Genomic DNA, 8,456 nt, shown 5'->3' on the forward strand with positions numbered 1-8,456 from the left:
GCCAAGCTAGGGTTTACAAGAGTCCTAGCAGGATTCGTATAGGAGTCTTCTTTCCTTGTAGTCCAAGTTGTTAACGCGTGCAGGTCTAGCTTGTCGAGTCCTTGTGCTGGTCCATCTTCATAATCTGCATCGGGTATGGCAATGCCGAGTACCCGAAGGGTTATGCCCACATCAGTAGCCCCCGAGTTTCTGGCCGAAGTGAAGCTTCGGGCAGGGACTAAAGTTGTCATCGTCCAAATGTCTTGATCATCTGTTGAATATTGAATCTTGTGCTTCATGTAGAGTCAAAGTTGCTTTTTGTCGTGTGCGCGAAGCGCTCCCGATGGGAGTAGCCCCCGAGTCTATGGGCGGGTGCTTGCAGCCACGCATAGACTCAAGTTGTACTACTCGAAGATCTTGATGTTGATGCCGATGTCTTTGGGTTTATTCTTCTTTGTCGACGAAGCTGCCATCTTTTTATCGGGTGCGCGACCAGCGCTCCTGATGGGAGTAACTCTCGAGCCTGTAGATGAATATGAAATAGTCATGTATAGGGTGTAAAAAATGCTGAGTCGAATACCGTAGATGTCTTCGAGTTCTGAGAACATGATGCTGATGACTCTGATGATTTCATAGATAGAGGAGTTGATGATTCAGATGATATCCCGGAGGAGTCGATAATTCAGATGATATCCCATAGGAGCCGATAATTTAGATGATATCCCGGAGGATTCGATAATTCAGATGATATCCCAGAGGAGCCGATAATTTAGATGACACCCCGAAGGAGCCGATAATTTAGATTATATCCTAGAGGAGCCGATAATTTAGATGATATCCCGGAGGAGTCGATAATTTAGATGATATCCCGGACGAGTCGATAATTTTATCAGGTGCGCGTCCAGCGCTCCCGATGGAAGTAGCCCCCGAGTCTAGGCATGGATGCTTGCAACCGTGTGTAGACTCAAGTCGAGCAACTCGATGTTTATAGTTTTCTTTAGATGTTGGTTGCAAATATTTGAGCAAACCTTGATGTTCTTCTTTTCGGCATCGGTGATGTTATTGTACGAAAGTTATCGGAGGCGAATTCTTTAAGTGATCAGCTCATGTTGCAGGTTCGATGAACCCTTTAGTAATTGCAACTCCGCTCCATCCGATTGTGTATGTTTTGACGGCAGCCCCCAAACGAATCGAAGGAACTATGCCTGCCGATGACTCCGTCGCTCTTTAGTACTTCTGTAGTTTAATGTACCGACATGGGTCTTTTTGTAAGTTGTATTGTGTCCATCAACTGCAGCACTTCAATAATTTATCTGAGGCTTGAATGGAGTTTTAGTATATCGATAACCATAGCTCCCGGTGAGAGTATTAATTAATTATCAATATTGTAATAATTCCTATCAATAACCATAGCTCCCGGTGGGAGTATTAATTAATTATCGATACTGTAATAATTCATATCAATAACCATAGCTCCAAGTGGGAGTATTAGTTAATTATCGATACTGCAATAATTCCTGTCGATAACCATAGGTCCCGATGGGAGTATTAATTAATTATCGATACTGTAATAATTCCTTGCAGCCCCCGAGTAATTCCAGTGCACCGGTGCTCCTGATGTGAGTAATAGAGTAAGGAGTCTTCATATTTTCTTTAAATTCCAGTGCTTAATAGTTCGAAGATAATCCATGAGTCCCCGAGTAATTCCAGCGCTCCCGATGGGAGTGCATCGGGTCAATATTATATAAGATGATAGCCATTGAATATTCCAGACGATGAATCCACTGACTCGAGAGTGTATCGGGTCAATATTATATAGCCATAGGAGATAAATCCGTTAATAACCATAGATGATGAAGCCATTGACCCGGGAGTACATCGGGAGAAGATATATCCTGAGCCGAAGAAGATAAATCCATTGATAACCATAGGTGATGAAGCCATTGACCCGAGAGTTCATCGAGAGAAGATATATCCTGAGCCGAAGAAGATAAATTCATTGATAACCCTAGGTGATGAAGAAAACAAATCCACTGAGTCAGGGAAAATAAATCCACCGAGTAATCGAGAGTACTGGAGGTAACGATGTAACGGCGCCTCCCCGATCATCGGGTGTGGCGAAAGGAAGAGGAACACTTAGTTCTGCTGTAGCGAGGCCAATGTGGAAGTAGGTCGCATGGTAGACGCAATCGAAATAAGCAATCAAAAATAGTTGATGTAGCGGCGTAGTTGAAGTAATCGCGCGACCAAAGATAGTCTATGTGGCGGGCGTAGTCGAAATAGTTGCGCCACCAAAGATAGTCCATGTGGCGGGCGCAGTCGAAATAGTTGCGCCACCAAAGATAGTCCATGCGGCGGACGCAGTCGAAATAATTGTGCCACCCAAGATAGTCCATGCGGCGCCTGGCTGACTTGGCCGATGAAGAAGACGTAGTTGATACGGAGGATCCGCGACGGGCGAACAACCGAGTATATTGAGTCCGTAATATCGGGTCCAAGACACGCGAGCCCCCGAGTAATACGAGTGCGCCATGGCAGGCGCGGTCTACCGGGCAAAGTAGTCAAAGTTTTGTTTCAATCTGCAATTTATACTATAGCGCGCAATCTTGGGCGCAAATAATAGCATGGACCAAAAAATATTTGGTGAAATAAATTTTGCTAGTAGTAATATACTGGAAATATAGCACCTGGTAGTTTTGTATCGGATGTTCGTCGCTGATGAACTTGGTTGGCTTGATCCATGTAGGGTAGTAGTAGTCGATGAAGAAAGCGCAACCAATGTGGCGGATCCGTAACGGGTAAGCTCCCGATGTAGTCGCGCGTCGCCCGACCGAAGGTAGTCAAAGCTTGTTCCGAATAGATTAGTGGCGATTCTGGTGTATAGGCTGCAACCGAATAATCCACGAACATTCGCTCTTCCTGATGCCTGAGCCCGGCCGATCCTCGCGCGTATGCGCGTTTGGCTGCAGTCGTTCGTGTCCGGTTGTCGTCGAGTATCTTGCTCCTAGCCATGTGTGTTCTTGTTTTTTTTTTGAACAATGTTTGTCCTTGTGACTTGATTCACACTAGAACTTCACGTGAGACTGATTCGTTCAAAGAATAATATAGTGTATTGCTTTTACACCTAACTAGCAATGATCGGCGCGGTGGCACGCCGCGCCATATGGTGGCTGTTTGGTTGTATTTTTTGATGGTAAATGTTTGTGGGTTCTTAGTGTCTAAATAATGTAGTTCATTTTTTATCTATTCACTTGAATGTGATTTTGTATAGATTGTCATTTTGCACCATTTTGAAAATGGTTAAGGTATATTGGTTGTTACTGGAGGTGCTAGAAGACATGGACATTGCATTCTAGGGGCGCACTCGTTGAGGTTTTTTGGGTCTTGGTCACCATCGACGCAATTTCCCAAGAAGTAACCAATGTAACCGAAATGCCAAGAAGATATATGTGAGACCAGGGAAACAATAATAGAGTCAGAGAAGCTTCATGTACATATCAAGCTGTTAGAAGCATATGTTACTAAAATCAACTAAATACCAGGTGTTTAAGCAGTCCTTTGATATCAGCAAATCCTCAGAATAAAAAATCAAAAAGATGCTCACGCAGTATCTCCCGCTGTTGAGGGAGAACCATACTAATGAAACAAACACATCAGATGACAAATTCACCATGCAAATCACCAAATATCTTAATGGACCCTTTAAGCTTTATGATGATTGGTTCAGTTGAAAACATTCTTTCTGCACTACTACATAGATCTGCAATCTCACCAAAGTCCAAGAAGAATTTGCCTTCGCGTGACAAATTACCTGTTTAAGAGACTCGCAATTACCTATTTCAAGAGAGTTGCAATTACCTGTTTAATTAGACCAAAAGAATACCCTTAAAAGTAGAATAGAAAAAACAGAATTTCCTGTGACGAAGTGTTACTTATATCACACAAATATGAAAGTGAATATAACCATGTGTCATAAAGATTCTTGAAATCTACAATACATTATTCTAGCATGTTCTGCTTTCCACAGGTAACTTTATTTTTGCAAAGTAGGCATTTGCTGATCCAATAGTTCTAGCCGCTCTTGTATTTTCAGGTCTGCCATAGATAAACCTTCTTCCTTTGGTTTCAAACTGGTCGTTTGGCAGCTGCCTAACCATGCAACCTAAGGAGTTTCTTGTCTCTGCTGCTACCACAACCTACAAAAGTATGTTGTCAAGCATTCCACAAAGCAACTTAAGATAAACAGTTCAGAAAAGAGTCTATAAGATGCAGCGTATGGTCTGTCAATTGAGGAATAGTCCACCAAGAAAAGAAACAACCTGGGGACTTTTTTAAAGGACATGGAATCAATAAGACTACAGATTCAGATGAATTGTATATTCTACTCACTGCTCAATGGCGTAGCGAAACTACGGAGTATAGGAGATGGTCTTGAATTAATTGCAAGAGTAATATCAAGTTTGATGAGATATGCACGCTGCTTCACATTTGGTGTCGCATGTGAAGACTGCTCTCTGTCAGCTGAATACTTCATCTCACCTTTAACTTGTGTGGTCTTTATATATTAGCTAAAGTTGCACTAATCACCTTAGCCTCTGCAACAGATCCTTTGAAACATAAAAAATCCTCTCAAAATAGATATCAAGGTGATGCAGTTTTCAAAATATCTTTAACAATGTCAACTAATATGAAAAAATCATATACCTCTGAATGAAATTACATGTGAAAACCCTTTGTATCTCCATTGCATGCTATGAAGTGAATTATTTGCAGTTGCTAACGTATGAATTGCTAAATTTACCTTAAATTGCACAAGATTTAAAAAATGCCAGACATCTCTCTCTCTCTCTCTCTCTCTCTCTCTCTCTCTCTCTCTCCCTCCTTCCCTGATCGAACAAACAAAATACAATGAACGTAGCAATAGTTAGAGCATAAACAGCTAGACATATGCAGCAGTTGGACCAGCACTCCCTTTTGGAACTGGATGGTCACCAGGAGCGGCTGAAACTGCCCGATCTAAGCAAGGAAACCAAAATCCCCCAACAATTCAGAGTATGATTCCAAGGAGTGATTTGGTGTGGTAGTGGGTTAGGAGGCCGCTGACTGCCAGTAGAGTGTGTCAAGGTTGTCGTAGCGCAGGGGGTGACACCTTCGCCGAGAAAATTCAAGAGAGTCAGGTTCACTGAAATTTCAATATAGAGAAATCATATTGTCGGTGTAGAACATTAAGAAGAGATATCCATTATAAAAGAAATAAAAAGTTATCAAAGCCTTTTTCAATGGCAAGTACTTTTACTGAAAGAAGTGTCGTGGAAGAATAATTTAAACATTGGTTTGAACTACAATGTGTCAGATATAAACATTTAAAAAAAGTTGTATGGGATCATATTTGATACCAAATGAAGTTTCCATTAGCATGACCGAAACAGCCCATGAATTTTCACAAGAACTACACACAAAGAAGTACAATTTAATAGAAGAGAACGTAAAAAATAAATAGACAGAGAAGGGGAGCCACGCGCACACCTTTGTCCTTTGACGACTCAAACATGGACGGGAGAGAAACTGGAAGCAAGCCCGAGCCAATGGATGCTGTCGGCACGGCTGCATCCCTCCACACTCGGACCAGCCGACAGTATCAGGCCATCCCTCCACAAGCGGACCAGCAGGTGGGACCTGGCTGCCACCATCCCGGGGGACGGCATGCGCGTCTCGACGACGGCCGTAGATGCAAAGGATCGGGTGCCACCGTCCTGGCGGGGGACGACGGGAGCGCCTCTGCCATAGAATATGTCGAAGCTTCTTTAAAATCAAACTCTCAAAATGACATTTTAACTTGCGGTTGGACATGTACGCATCTGTTTATGCAACAGGGTATAAAATACAAAGCATTTAGCATGCATTTTTATATATATCTACTTTTCAGATATTTAACACATACGGCAAATGATTATGCACTGTAATGTGAATAGAACACAATAACCTAAGGTCAAATCGCTTAGTTCATGACTGACTGTACATTAGTTAATGGATATGAAGTAAAAGCTAACGCTAGGAAAGGAGAGTCGTCAACAAAAGATTGGCACATATTCTGCTTCTTGTCTGAATGACTATGCAAACTATGAAAAATCAAATTGAAGATATGAATTCTATTACCTAAATATAAATCTCAATACATTTCATAAAGCAAATGACAGTAAGATATACCATCAGAACTCAAATTCAGAAGGAAGTGTATCCTACTTCATCGTATGCAGTGGCAAGAAATATTATTCGGTAATTCATTGTTTCATTTAATGCTTTGTACAACAAAACATAGCAATCTACAGTTCAGACTAAAACTGTTTGTCCTCCTTTTGCCAAGTATTTATGCTTCTGTTTTAGTAGAAATTGCAAGCTATGGTAATATTTGTATTTGTAGGTTCAAATTTAATCCAACATTTTTTTTCTTTCTCTTAATCATGTGTCCTGCTTTTATATGCACTTATGCCACTGCAGCAACACTTACTCCACAAGACATGTTATTTCTGTAGCTCATGCTCTATCACGGTTATATTTGGTTTTGATTTTACATCAAACCATTATGTGCAATATATTTGAAAACTTCAGCAGCAAACACGTGGGGTTTTATCTAATCGAACTAATTAAATTGTCACATGTAAACAAATCCCGAACCTATTTACAAAATTAAATACTTGCTAGCAGCCATATCAAGCCCCTACCTTCTCCCTCGCAGGCTCAGGTGCAGTACTCCTCTCAGGAACAGGGGCAAGAAGAACAGTCCGAGGGGCATCATCGAGACAAAGAAGACATCAGCACCGTGGAGGCCATCCAGTACATGAAGCCCTGCAGCAAACTGTTAGTGTGTCGGTGGGCATGAAGGGGTAAAAGAGCCGCACATCGAGGATGGCCATGGCGACTGCTCAATATGGCCGAGTTCGATCCCGAGCAGGAGGTCCAACACAAACAGCAGTATTTGGTTCTCCAGCGCAGTCAGGATTGGCGAAGACCGGGTCATGCTGCGAGTACCTCTACTCACCCCCAAACCCATTGGCGCCGTGCAGCGTGCCGTGGTAGATCTCAAGCAGGAATATCTCCCTCAACGACCAGCACAAGGCAGTGGATCAACTCGTCCCGGGGCATCCAGGCGACGCAGCCTAGCGACAGATCTCTCCTCGCCTTGAGAACGCCCAGACTCCTCGAGGCTGCCCCGTTCCTCTCCACTTCATCGGCAAGCGAGCCGCCCAACACGAACTCGAGGAAGAGGCTAACGATGGTACTCTCCGCTGCGGGAGCCAAGGTAGGCGAGCAGAGCGATGCCTCACGCCGTAGCTGCGCTTGCCTAGAGAGGGCGCCTGCCGACGTACTTTACCGAGAGCATCTCGTCTTCGCCGGCTGTGAAGGGCGAGGGGCGGGGCTGACGGGCTTGGGCGTCGGCATGGGCAAGGCCCTGCAGGCCAAAAACTCAATTAACCCAACGAATCAAACCTAAATCACAACAACAAATTGATCCTGAGAGGCAATCCACACAGATCCAGGAAGAACTGAAAATGGCCAGAAAAAAGAATCGTACCTCCTATCAAGAACTTTGGTGGCGAGGAGATGACGGTGTTGGCTCAGCACCCATGGTGAGCTTGGATGAGGCATGGTGGCCGGCATCGTTTTCGCAGTGACCGCTCACCACGGGGTCGAGGAGCAGCCAGCAGTGCTGCTGGTCGTTGGGCACCCACCCGACGAACCATACGGCAGGTTCGAGTGCCGCCGTCCAGGAGGAGAGCTACTGCAGCGGCGGGGATGGCCGGAGCGCGTCGGTGATGACCACGGCCGGCCATTGAAAGGCGCGTGCGGGGATGTCGAGGGTGCTCCTCGGCAATGCCCTATAGGGGCTTAGGGTTGATGGAATCCTGCAAGCTGACACGAGACATCGGTTCACAGACAAGCGGGGAGAGCGATTTACCCAGGTTCGGGGCCCTCGATGAGGTAAAACCCTTACGTCCTGCCTGTCTGTTCTTGATTATGATGAAAGCAGGTTACAATGGGGTGCCGAATAGTTCGGCTGTGATCTCGTCGAGATAGCTAATTGCTAGGGTAACCTAGTTCTAAGCTTCTGTTGGCTAAGATTGCTAAGATTGATTGTGTCCCTCGATAGCCCCTCTCCTGGCTTTTATATAGGTGGCCAGGTCTCGAGAGGTCTAATCGAGTACGAGTAGGTTTACAGTAGATCTATCTTTAATCTTTCCTTGTTCGGCTTCTTCCGTGTCTTGTACTTCAAGTAATCTTCCGTCGCACCGTCCTAGTCGTCCATCTTGCCATCGGATACCTTTATGGGCCTCCAGTTGGACCGTGTAGGGTAGAGCAATATTGGTTATCCGAAGGGTAATGCCCACGTCAGTAGCCCCCGAGTGTCTAGCCGAACATAGTTCGGGTAGAGACTAAAGCATGTCTTCTTCCGAAGTTCTTCTCCTCGATCATTCTTG

General features: G+C 44.4%; 1 long non-coding RNA gene across 6 annotated transcripts; it reads right to left on the reverse strand.

The window, feature by feature from the left end:
- Positions 1-3,522: 3,522 nt before the first annotated feature.
- LOC127321898 (uncharacterized) lies at positions 3,523-7,863 on the reverse strand. 6 transcript variants are annotated; one of them, XR_011752004.1, is made up of 4 exons: positions 7,553-7,863; positions 6,702-7,429; positions 5,506-5,837; positions 3,523-5,128 (listed from the first exon to the last, which is right to left on the reverse strand). It is a non-coding gene; the product is annotated as an uncharacterized lncRNA (long non-coding RNA). The 6 variants fall into 6 exon arrangements; XR_007864391.2 differs by having other exon boundaries at positions 3,523-5,161; XR_011752002.1 differs by having other exon boundaries at positions 3,523-5,837; positions 6,702-7,443.
- Positions 7,864-8,456: the final 593 nt, after the last annotated feature.

The sequence above is a fragment of the Lolium perenne genome, chromosome 2 (assembly GCF_019359855.2).
Source record: "Lolium perenne isolate Kyuss_39 chromosome 2, Kyuss_2.0, whole genome shotgun sequence".
In the NCBI taxonomy this organism is placed as follows: Eukaryota; Viridiplantae; Streptophyta; class Magnoliopsida; order Poales; family Poaceae; genus Lolium; species Lolium perenne.